Source organism: Bos indicus x Bos taurus, chromosome 4 (assembly GCF_003369695.1).
Source record: "Bos indicus x Bos taurus breed Angus x Brahman F1 hybrid chromosome 4, Bos_hybrid_MaternalHap_v2.0, whole genome shotgun sequence".
Taxonomy (NCBI): Eukaryota; Metazoa; Chordata; class Mammalia; order Artiodactyla; family Bovidae; genus Bos; species Bos indicus x Bos taurus.
In genome coordinates this window covers 46630616-46644424 of record NC_040079.1, presented here as the reverse complement: position 1 = coordinate 46644424, position 13809 = coordinate 46630616, and positions in this window count along the sequence as shown.

Below are 13809 nucleotides of genomic sequence, written 5' to 3'. Positions count from 1 at the left end.
ATTTTTTTTCTTATATCATGGGCTGAAATTATGTGTTCAGAAGACTTGGAGACATTGATCAAGGAGATTCCCTACTTCTTTTCTATGTGCTTTAGAAGCTAAATCAGTGGATTTTCCTAACACCATTAAGCAAAATCAGTTCTGTATAAATCTGTAAGTCCACACATAAAGTGGATGTATGAGTAGAAACTATTTTCTGCTCTTAGAATGTTGGATGTTCTTCTACAAAAGTTTAACCTTGAAAAGGAGAAATGAGAAATGGCAAACCACATATGAGGAAGGCCATTTCCCCCTTAATGTTTGGCTCTCACAAATATGTCTGAGCTATAAAAAGATGAGAAACTTGAAAACAGATGGCCCATCTATTTCTGTCTATATGAATTGTAGAGCATTGGAAAGAAATGTCAATCATATAAATTGAAATCTGACTACTCTATCATTTCATAAGTCTTTCCTTATAAGCCATTTGTTAATTGCTGCATTATGTTTCCCTTGTTCCACTGAATTGAGAATATTTGCTGCTTATTGGGATAATTTTGGTATCTAATGACATGTCATTTATCTTTAAGTAATACAAAGCAGACAGGGATTGGTATGGCAATCAATTAGAATCACTTGACTTTTTCAAATGTTTATTATAAATGTGTAATCCCAAATGAAGCACAATTATGAAGTTTGTGGGTAGAAGATCACAAACTTAGGAGGCAAAAATTCTGATTTTAAATTATCTTGTTATTTTAATATATGTTATCTTCTGTTAAGTGGGAATCGAGGAATTCATGTATATATATGTTAAACTTCTTCTAAATTTGTGAAAGAAGTCTTTCACAAATTCTTGTGTATAGATTGAACCTTGAAGACAACCAAGCAACATTCTAAATCTCTCCACCAAATTCTTTAGATATTTCTTTTTAATATCATATATAACAGTAGCTAGTATGTGTATATGTGTTTGTATATATTTTACATGTGCATACTTATACATAATATAGTGTTATGTATAATTTTATTGGATATACGTTTTTATAATTTTATATATGTTGCATAGAACTTCCGGATTTTTTTTGGAGGGGGGAATGAGAACAGGCATAGGGGATAACTAAACTGATTCCAACATTCAACTGCAATAAACAATCAGAACTGTGCATCAAAACTACAAGAGGAACTAGCTGAAAGACCAAGTGACCTAGACCTCACTTTTTAAACTGTTTCAGTGGGTTTGGGATAAAGCTAAACCTCATCTGTACTTTTTTTTAAAAAAATACTGATTCTGGAAATTCTCACTTGCTTTCTCTTTATATTTATATATAGGAGTGAAACCTTAGCATTTCTGTATTAGCTAATTGCCCCCTAAAATATGTGTTATAACTGTAACCATGTTTATTTATATCGCTTCCTGTCCTCATGGCAAGTGGCTATATTTTCTCAACTGTGTGTGAATTTTGGGTAGTTGGACTTTTAGAGTCATTTTCAAATAATAAAAGTCATCTGGTTATACACAAACATGCACACAGAGTATTCTCACTGCAGTCATTAGTATTTCTTGACAGGTGTAATATTGTAAACATCTCTGTGAGCTTCTATCAAAGTTAAAACCTCCCCCTACTCCAGCACAGCTTTAGTGATTAAACTGGACTTTGTTGCATAACAGATAAGCCTGCCACCCATGGAATCCAGCATTCTACATTTTTCAGGTATAAGTCAGCCTTAGTCCATGGTGTCCTAAAAAGTCTAGGTAGAACACACCTACCAAGCTTCCAAATGGTCAACTTAAAATGTCTTTCATCAAATTTTCATTTAATTTACATATAATTTACAGAATAATGGCTTCCCAGGTAGCCCTATTGGTAAAGAACCCACCTGCCAATATGGGAGACATAAGAGATGCAGGTTCCATCCTTGGATCGGGAAGATTCCTGGAGGAGGGCATGGAAACCCATTCCAGTATTCTGGCCTGGAGAATCCCATGAACAGAGGAGCCAGGCAGGCTACAGCCATAGGGGTCATAAAGAGTTGGATGTGACTGAAACAACTTAGCACGCACCTAGAGAATAACATGTGCATTTTTAAGCTTCAGTAGCATAAAAGGAAAGATATAGTTAATAGATTTGGAGGAGATTCAGGAGATGATGAATAAGGGAAGTCATCTTTATGTAAAGATCTAAGGTTGATGATACAAGAGGCAGAGATTTATGAATACAATTTAAATTGAAAAAGTAACCAATAATATTACTAATAAAAGAATAGTAAATGATTTTGAAGAAGCAAGAAAAAGTTGATGAACAATATAAATGGACATGTTCTTTTGAGTGTGGAGTTCATAAATGACGACTAGAACTGGTAAATGGGACGACCCAGAGGGATGGTACGGGGAGGGAGGAGGGAGGAGGGTTCAGGATGGGGAACACGTGTATACCTGTGGCAGATTCATGTTGATATATGGCAAAACCAATACAATATTGTAAAGTTAAAAAATAAAATAAAATAAAAAAATAAAAACTATGTATAAAGAGGTTTATATATAGAAAAATTACAAACAGAAATTTAAAAATACTCTACAACCACCCTCACCCTAAACTGTCTGTGAAACTGGAGAAGACTGTGATTCAACATTGTAGCCCTTCCCTAATGCTAACTTCCTTAGAGTTATTAAAAGCATTTAAAAATAATAGGAATTTACTATTCAGACATTTCTAAGATACGTTAATTGGGTTTGTCTTTTCTAGATATACTGGAAATTTAATAATAAAAATTGTCAGCCTTAACTTTTTACCAGTAGTAATTATCCAAAAGTGATCTTATATACTTATCATGTAATGATATTTAGTAAGACAATAATTAAGTTGCTAGGGTCCTTACATTATGTTGAAACTTACTAATATTATTACACTTTTTTTAAACAATGTTTTGTTAAAATAGCATTGGGGCTCTCTATGGTCAAAAATCAGTGCATAAATTATATCTTCAATGATGAAAAAAACAAACAAACAAAACAAAAAAAAAACCCTGACTCCTTATTTCCTTGTCTAAGTGAATCTTCTTTGCTCTTGCCACTAATTTGTATCCTTTTTTTCTTTTCTGTAAATGTGAGTGCTCTCTAATATTCTCAGTATTGTGCTGTCCTATTATCTGGCTAGTTCTCTTCACTTTCACAGTTTTATAGTTTGATGTGGTGTTGGTTCATGTCTTCTCTTAACTACAAGACTATTTAGTTTCAACCAATTTGCTGAGTGTAGGGATCACACAGTGTCTGGAACATGGTGCCTACTGTGAATGAGGTCCCTAAAATGGGCTAGGTTATGAATGGATAAATTTGTAGGAAGAAAAGATTTATAAATTGCTTTAAAAATATAAGCAGATTCTTCAAACAGGAAATGTTGCTCCATAACATTTAATTACTGAAGTAATTAATTCATAGCATTAAATTATTGATAAAAGCTCAGCTGTTTTCTAGTCCAGAGTGGTGACCAGAAGCACTGTGCTGCCTTAGACGGTTGACTATATCCTGTTTACATCCTCAATCCATATGGCATTATTAGGTTTGATTTCTGAATATACACAATTTTATTAGACATATATATTTATTATTTTCACATATATACTTATTAAATATACATTTTAGAATTTTATTGTTTTATATACACAATGTTTATATTAACCCTTTATCAGATTATTTCCTTTTTCATTGTTAAGTAGAAATTGGATTGTCATTAAAGTGCTGAGCTTTCTCTAACTTCCTTCAGTTAGGTTAAAAAGTACCTATCTCTAGGTTTTATGGATCAAAGAACCTATAACCCTATCAAAATAAAGCCTATTTGCTACTAATTACATTTGGTGTACAGTGACATGAAATTCATTTTCCATGAGGACTCTATTACTGAAAATTCATTTAGTTACCGGTAATGAGGATTCTGACTGTCTTAGTCATCCTCTTACTATTATAGGAATGTGTAGCATTTAAAACTGAATGGCTTGATGTTAAATTCAGTTTTATAAAACATCAAGGTGCATTTGCTTTGCCCTGTATAAGAAACTGATGAGTATGCAAGATGAGGTTAATGCAATGGGTAAAGGAAATCAATTCCATGTCTTAACTAATACCCTTAATAGTTTAGCAAGCCACATTAAAGTTTGCTTCTAAATGGACACTTAGGCTAATTTGACAGCATGTTTGCCATTAGGCAACAATTACTGTCATTAGAGTGACTTTTTTTCCCTTTTATCTCTAGTCAAATCTAGGAAAAAAAATAAGAGGGAGGAGGAAAGGAGGACAAATTGTTTACTTCTAACATTAAATTCTGGTGCCTGCAAGTCAAACTCATTATGTAGCTGAAGAAACCAATAAATTTTTGCATACTTTGTGGTTATTAGTTAAAATTATATGCTATATACATGATTGCTTAGAGAGAAGGGAGATTTTTTTTTTAAGCTGTGTTTTGTATCATAGCATTCATCACTTTCTTCCAATTTTGGAAACAAGATAGAAACTTTCTGTATAAATTGCATAAATATCAGGGTTGTAAAATTTTTTAGCTTTAGTATTGCAGTAGAACAGGGAACAGAGTTATTTCTGAAAATGTGAATCTTGCCAGGCAAATACATTTTCGTATGGCTATAAAACCTGAAGCAATAACATACAACTGGTCTCTTCCTTCTCTTATTTTTTCTTCCTTCCCTTCCTCTCCTCCTCCCCCTTATTTTCCTTCCTCATTTCTGCCCTCTTCTCATCTTTCTTCCACAAAGCAATAATAGTCCAAAGCCTTTGCCGCTTTCAATGAAAATAGATCTTTAAGCAATATAATTCAGTAATACATTGCATACTTTTCTTATAGACTCCTCTAGATCAAAGGAGATTAAAAACTTTATATCCCTGCTGCTGTTAAGTCACTTCAGTCGTGTCCGACTCTGTGTGACCCCATAGACGGCAGCCCACCAGGCTCCCCCGTCCCTGGGATTCTCCAGGCAAGAACACTGGAGTGGGTTGCCATTTCCTTCTCCAATGCATGAAAGCGAAAAGTGAAAGGGAAGTCGTTCAGTCATGTCCGACTCTTCGCGACCCCATGGGCTGCAGCCTACCAGGCTCACCTTATAATAAACCAACAAGTTCTGAAATTTCTTTTTGTAATTTTATAGATCTAATATTAATTTGTTTTTCTCTAATATCTAACTTTTAATGGTATAAAATTATTTAAAATTTTATTTCTTATCCATATCTTTAACAAAAGTGTACAAAGTAAGTGGGGCTTGGGAATCCTTCTCACTGCCTGTTCTTATAAATGAAGTTTTATTGGAACTAGCCATGTCTATTTCTTTATCTGTTGCTCCTGGCTGTCACCCTCCCTCTGGTGGCTCAGACAGTAAGTAATCTGTCTGAAATACAGGAGACCAGGGTTTGACCCCTGGATCAGGAAGATCCCCTGGAGTAGGGAATGGCAACCCACTCCAACATTCTTGTCTGGAGTGGACAGAGGAGTCTGGTGGGCTACAGTCTATGGGGTCTCAAAGAGTCAGACATGACTGACTAACACTGGCTGTTTTCACACTACAATGAAGGAGTTGAAAGGTTGCAACAGTTACTCTCTGGCCCTAAAAACCTGAAATATTTACTGTCTATCCCTTTACAGCCAAAGTTTACCAACTACTGCACTAGAGCATACATTTCATTTGACATTTTGACCTTATAGTCAAAGACTGAATAGTCACATATCATTAGTTTGGAAGGCTGCTGCTTCATAATATATAATTCACCATTTAGACATTTATTTATTTATTCAACCTTTCTTAAGCATTTCCTGTGGGTTAGGTATTTTTCCATGTGATGAGAAGACAAAACCTGATAAGATAGCCCTTGATGATATGGAAATATACAGTTATAAATTTTAATATAATGTGCCAACCTCTAGTAGAGACATTCATTCTGCTACTCTTACTCACTTTATGGGCATACTGTGAAAGTTATATGTGTCCCTCCACCTTTCCAGTTCTTCTAATTAGTAATTCTCTGTAGAGGGAAGCAGTGCCTTTAACTTCTGAAATCACTCTTCTGCAAACCTTTTATGATATGCAGAGAATTTTCATAAATTAAAGGCCACATAGCTATAAGAACAGTATTATTGGTTTTACCAGAATAATTATTCTATCTTTTGGATTTGCCTCCTTATCTATTCTTTTCATGCATATTTTTAGAATTAAACTCAAGATGCATGTCCGTCTTCCTTTTTTGAACATTACCTTTTTATTTTTCTTTAAACAGAAACTTTTGTGTTGCTCCAGAATTTTCTTCTAGCAGCATGTACTTTTCGAGGACATACTTGCTTGGCATTAATTAAAGGGATACTCTGGGGGCCCAGACTGGAAGACATGAAGCAGAACATTCTCTCTGTAACCCGTTGTAGCTCTTACCTCTTTCCTAGTTCATCAGAGCTATGGATGGAGAGCTGCAGGTGTGTTTTTTTTGTTTTTTTGTTTTTTTTAAGAAGGTCAAACGTGCTGAACAGATACAAGTATAGGACGAGGCATCAGTATTTCCTTATCCTGCATCTGCTGTAATCATTCAATCATCACATGTTTACTGAAAAGCTATTACATGTCCACTAAGGTACTAAGTGATGACACAAGCCTGAAACTTAAGTAAAAAATGGATTCTGAATTGTCATTTTCCTCCATCTTTCAATCATTCATATGCAACAAATATGTCCCAGTCTCTCCTCCTTTTTCCCCTTTTAAAATGTCTTCTATTTTGAAATTGTTTCCAGTTTATCCAGACAAAGTTAATTGTTCAAATCTCTGTTAAAATAGCCCATTATTCATCTCTTGTAGCAATACCTAATATTTTTTGTGAATTGTGTATTTACTTGTCAGACTGTATTCCTAATTGTAGCTTTCAGAGGTCAGGAGATGTGTTTCACTCATTTTTTCCTCTAGATTCCAACATAGTTCTGCCTGGCATAGCATCAGTGCTTAATAGATACTAATAATAGAGTATGATTTAAAAAAATCCCCCCTTCTTTATCAGTTTTTCATAAGCACACATTCAACCAGAAAATATAACATTCCTTTGAGAAATAGAAGACGGTTCTGATCTAAAAGATTACTTTTAGGTCAACATTTAATCATCTTTAGAATTTATTGTCACTTCAAATATTTTGTTAGAATTGATAATGTCAATAATATTTGGAGACTGCTGAGTCTGAAATAATTCAGAATTCTAATACTTCTATAATTCTTCTTCCTAGTAGTATGCTGCTGCTGCTAAGTTGCTTCAGTCGTGTCCAACTCTGTGCGACCCCATAGATGGCAGCCCACCAGGCTCCCCTGTCCCTGGGATTCTCCAGGCAAGAACACTGGAGTGGGTTGCCATTTCCTTTTCCAATGCATAAAGTGAAAAGTCAAAGTCAAGTCTCTCAGTCGTGTTCCACTCTGCAACCCCACGGACTGCAGCCTACCAGGCTCCTCCGTCCATGGGATTTTCCAGGCAAGAGTACTGGAGTGGGGTGCCATTGCCTTCTCCTTCCTAGTAGTATACCTAACTTTAAATCAAAAAGGGAAGCTGTGTTGGGAAAAGGTGACATATTTGAGTCAATATAGTGTTATGAGTGATAATTAGACTTGCAGATTGAATTTCAACAACTTCTAGGCTAACAAGGCCTTATTATGGGCTATGAAACTATGTTACTATACTTATTTCATATTTTTTTAGGAGGCAAATTTTCATATCTTCCAAAGCCAAAGCCTGGCGTATAGATGTCCCCCAGAGATTAATGCAATTATTTATTGACTGTTGAACTAACTATTGGTATTTTAATGCTTTTCTCCTGAAGAAAATTCAGCCACTCTTTATACCCACAATAACTGTTTCTCACATGCGCCACTTTTAAGCATTCATTGAAATCATGTGGAGGGTTTTTTTTCTGTACATACTATAATCCATCATGTCTTCTAAGCAGTGTAAGGGGATCTTTAGGGAGGAAACCTGTATCTTTGTGAATAAAGTATCATGCATGATACATAATGCCAAATTGGTTCAACTCAGAGCTTATAAGCTCTGAATTAACAGGAAATATTTTGTTTTGAAATAATAGAAATTAAAACTCACAAGAAAGCAGGTCAATTACGGTAAATTTCTTTGTATATCTTTTTCTTTTCAAACTTGGAAGTTAATATGTTTTGATCAAAAACCAACATACATCAGTAAAACCTACAAACCCATTTAATTGTGATTTTTAATTTCTTAGCAGTCAGTGTTCTCTTCTAGAGCACTTTGAAATGGATTTTTTTTTTCTTTTGTAAGAAAAAATGTTATTGAGTCAAAGCTATAGCATGCAGATATGCCGTTAACAGGAAACTTCAAAGTAAATAATTTTAACAGACTTTCATTCTGTAGTGACATATTCTCTTGATCTTGGTAGAAAATGTTTATTTTATTGATTATTTATGATGCTGTGATAAAATTCAGTGTTAATTTTAGGATCCAGCTTTTCTTTGTAATTGATTTAATGATCAGTGGTTTCCCTTTTCATCTAGCCTTTGCTTATTTGAAGGAAAAAAACTACAGACAGTGCATATAGGACTTTATAAAACACCTAGTCTTTGTATTGAATAAATAGGACTCACAAGATGCCATTATGACATTGACATGACTATTCATTTTTGCTCTTCCCAAGTGGCGCTAGTGGTAAAGAACCCTCCTGCCAATGCAGATGACTTAAGAGACATGGGTTTGATCATTGAGAAGATCCCCTGGAAAAGGAAATGGCAACCTGTTCCACCATTCTTGCCTGGAGAATCCCAAGGACAGAGAGGCTGGTGGGGTACAGTCCATAGGGTCGCACAGAGTTGGACACAACTGAAGTGACAGCACAGCACAGCCCAACACATTCTTTTAATCTCCACAACCCTTCTCTCTTTTCTTTTTTTTTTTTTAGTGAAGCAATAAAGTATTTATTAAGAGGGAAAAAGCATGCAGTATATGTGGATAGACATATGGGATAGAAAGAAGTCCCTGAGTTGTACCCTTATGGCAGTTTGAGTTACTTTTATGGGGCATTTCTCTGAGGTTTCTTTTGGCCAATCATTTTAATTTGCCTGGTTCAGGTCCATATTTGCTATATCTCAGGAACCTCCGATGTGCATGCACACATCTCTTAGCCAAGATGGATTCTACCAAAAAGGTGTATGGGTAGAACATCCCTTGGCATCACTCCCGTTTTGACCTCCAAGGAGCTTTTCTGCATATGCATGGTTAGGCAGGTCTCCTGACTTCAAAGATGAGAACTATGTGTTCTGGGCAAGGCCCACCATCCTCTCTTAATTGTCCTGCTATTCTTGTCTTAGAATTTCAGTCCACAGGGGACGAGTGTCCAACTGATTCATGCTGGGGGGCAGAGAGTAAGGTGGCATCTACCTTCAGCCTCAAATCCTCCCTGAGAAACATAAACCCCCAAAAAACTTTATTGGGAAGATGAAAGGCAGAGATCTATCTTCTGTAACTTCTTCAGCCTGACGAGGGGCTATCTAGTTGCGGTCATTGAGCTCTGGCCCTGTCTCATTAAAGGGGCTCCCAGGTGACTTCTGTTGTTATTGCAACAGGATCTGTTGTGGGGAGTGACTGGAGTCCCTGCATCACCTTTGCCCTGTGATGTTCTAGAGAAAACACTAATTAGATTAGAGAAGGAGCTAAAGATCAGTAAAAGACTATTATCCTTGTGTTGCTAAGGGGAGGGTGAGGCAAGAGGCATTAGAATTTCCTTCAGTAGGAAAATGAATGCTAATGTTCTCTACATTAATATTCTGAGCCTTGGGTTTCTGGTAGAAGACCCTTTTCCACCAGAAACTTGGCTAAAATTCCTTATGAGATGGACAAAGGTAATCATCAGAAGATCTTTAGAGATCACTAGAGATCCTTCCTGGTTTAGAATGCGGGGTTTCAGGGCTGTTTCTTTATTGACCTCTTCTGGGTATGTAAAAATATTAAAAATAATAAGTATAAGCATATAATAATACTTATTTTGTACATATATAAGTATGTTTCATATATAAATAAAATGTTATAATATTTAAAATACTCTTTCCCTCATGTGTGCTCTCATAGATACAAAACAGTCTCCCATGCAGAGCCCCTTTAGCTGTAATTCCCAGAATAGCACTGAGGCTCTCTCTCTCTCTTTTTTTTTGTGTGTGTTTGTTCTTGAGTATATTTCCATGTGCTATACAGAAGGTCATTGATATATAGGGTGTTGCTGTTGTTCATTCGCCAAGTCATGGACTCTTTGTAACCTCTTGGACTGCAGCACGCTAGGCCTCCCTGTACTTCACCGTCTCCCAGAGTTTGCCCTAGTACATGTCCATTGAATCCGTGGTGTCTTCCAACCATCTCTTTATATAAAGTAGTGTGTACCTATTAATCCCAAACTCCTAGTTTATCCCTCCTCCACCTTTCCACTTTGGAAACTATAAGATTGTTTTCTATGTCTGTGGGTCTATCTCTGTTTTGTAAATACGTTTATTCATATATGTATGTATGTATGTATAGATATATATAAAGATTCAATGTATAAGTGATATCATATGATATTTGTTTTTCTCTTTCTGGCTGGGGCTCTTGGATGACCAGCCATCTTCCACCAGTTTTCTCTGCTCCATTGAATCCAGGATCTGGCTGTGAAATCCTGTTGTAGCTTTCATGTAATCCTCTTGGTCAGGACTAAAGGTGTTTTGACGTAAGTTTTCATTTCTTCGGTGTTCGTATTTGGACCACAGAAAATCACAAACATCCATTTATCCACCTTAAAAGGGAATTTATTCCCAGGCACCAACTCACCTTGGCTCCCCTGCCAGAGTAAACTCACTGCCATCATTCTTATTACTACAGGTATCATGGGCAGGAACTTGAAGATGGAACACCAAGTCCTCCCAACTGCAGGAGAACTATCACAAATTCTTCAAGAAGCCTCCTTAAAGTTACCCTTACTAAGCTTTAGATGAAAGAAGTACAAATGACATTATAGCCTACCAAGGGAGGATGGGACTTGCAGTTCTTTCTCCAATAATCTGCCTTATAAAACTTTCCCTAGCCTCTTTCAGATTATAGACCTGTGTTCTCAACCCTGGGGATTACACTGGGGTTGAGCACCACTGCTCAGTCCCTGATTAACTTAAGTATCATCTGGATCAACAGCATCCACATTACTGGAAGCTTCAGTTCAGTCGCTCAGTCATCTCTGACTCTTTGCGACCCCATGGATTGCAGCACACAAGGCTTCCCTGCCCACCATCAACTCCCAGAGCCTCCTTAAACTCATGTCCATCACATCAGCGATGCCATCTAACCATCTCATCTTCTGTCATCCCCTTCTCCTGCTTTTAATCTTTCCCAGCATCAAGGTCTTTTCCAATGAGTCATTTCTTCATATCAGATGCCCAAAATATTGGAGTTTCAACTTTAGCATCAGTCTCTCCAATGAATGTACAGGACTGATTTCCTTTAGGATGAACTGGTTGGCTCTCCTTGCAGTCCAAGGGACTCTCAAGAGTCTTCTCCAACAGCACAGTTCAAAAACATCAGTTCTACTGTATTCAGCTTTCTTTCTAGTTCAACTCTCACATTCATACATGACTACTGGAAACATCATAGCTTGACTAGACAGACCTTTGTCAGCAAAGTAATGTCTCTTTTTTTATTATGCTGTCTAAGTTGGTCATAGCTTTTCTTCCAAGGAGTAAGCATCTTTTAATTTCATGGCTGCAGTCATCACCTGCAGTGATTTTGAAGCCCCCCAAAATGAATTCTTTCCATTCCCATTGTTTCCCTATTTGCCATGAAGTGATGGGACCAGATGCCATGATCTTAATTTATTGAATGTTGAGTTTTAAGCCAGTTTTTTTCACTCTCTTCTTTTACTTTCATCAAGAGGCTCTACAGTTCCTCTTAAATTTCTGCCAGTGTGGTGGTATTTACATATCTGAGGTTATTGATATTTCTCTCAGCAGTCTTAACTCCAGCTTGATTCCACCTTAATTAAAATCTTCATCCAGCCCAGCATTTCACCTGATGTACTCTGCATATAAGTTAAATAAGCAGGGTGACAGTATACAGCCTTGATGTACTCCTTTCCCGATTTGGAACCAGTCTGTTGTTCCATGTCTGGTTATAACTGTTGCTTCTTGACCTGCATACAGATTTCTCAGGAGGCAGGTCATGTGATCAGGTATTTATTGAAGAATTTTCCACAGTGTTATCTTGCTTTTCCTATGATCCAATGGATGTTGGAAATTTGATCTCTGGTTCTTTGCCTTTTCTAAATCCAGCTTGAACATCTGGAAGTGCATGGTTCATGTACTGTTGAAGCCTGGCTTAGAGAATTTTGAGCATTACTTTGCTAGCGTGTGAGATGAGTGCAATTGTGTGGTAGATTGAACATTCTTTGGCATTACCTTTTTTTGGGATTGGAATGAAAACTGACCTTTTCCAGTCCTGTGGCCATTGCTGAGTTTTCCATATTTGCTGGCGTATTGAGTGTAGCACTTTAACAGCATCATCTTTTAGAATTTGAAATAGCTCAACTGGAATTCCACCACCTCCACTAGCTTTGTTCATAGTGATGCTTCCTAAGGCCCACTTGACTTCATATTCCAGGATGTCTGGCTCTAGGTGAGTGATCACACCATCATGGTCATCTGGGTCATGATCTTTTTTGTACCTGGTAGCTTTTTTTTAACTGGAAGCTTATTAAAAATGAAATAGCTCAGGCCCCACATGGGACCTATGAACCAAATTCCACACTTAGCAAGCTCCCTAAGTGATGTGCATCCATATCAGTATTTGAGAATCATGCTGTTTTAAACTAGTGGTGCTCAAACTTTAGTAGATATCCTAATTAACTGAAGAGCTTGTTAAAACACAGAATGCTAGCTCTCACCTCAAGAATTTCTTATTCAATATATCTGGAATGAGTCTGAGAATCTGTACTTCTAACCAAGTTCCCAGGTGATATAGTCCAGGAATTACACTTTGAGAACCACTGTGTTAGTCCTTACTCTATCTGATACTACAGTATGGTCATGTGGTATTATCACACACATGAATTGTGCTCTGCATTGACATGTGCATATGAATATAGAATACACACCTAATTTCAGATTTAGTATTGAAGATGCAAACATCACATAATTTTTATGTGTATTACATGTTGAAATGCTATTAAATCTATTGAGTCCAATAAAATATATTATTAAATTATTTTCACCTTTGTTGTTTTTATTCTTTTTAATGTGACTACTGGAAACTTTCAAATTGCATGTATGGCTTTACCTTATATTCCTATTGACCAGCATTTTTTATTTTGATCTCTATCTGACTGAGGGATTCCTGAGGAATTTCTGAAACTGATTCTTGGTCACTTCCATTACAGATTTATTATTTGGCAATGTATCTTTGGTATGTCATAACTAACAAATCTTGGCAACTTAGGGAAAGTTACAATTTTAACATTTTGGGTTATATGTCTAATAGCCTGTTGATTCTTATTAAAACCTATGAGTGTTCTGTTGTGTCCGACTCTTTGAGACCCCATGGGCTGTAGCCTGCCAGATTCCTCTGTCCGTGAGATTCTCCAGGCCAGAATACTAGATTGGGTTGCTATTTCCTCCTCCAGGGGATCTTTCTAACCTAGGAACTGATCCCACGTCACCTATGTCTCCTATATTGTCAAGTGGATTCTTTACCACTGCACCACCTGGGAAGCCCAAGAAACATAGGGTGATGGTGGTTTAGTCTCTAAGTCATGTCCAAGTCATTGTAATGACTATAAC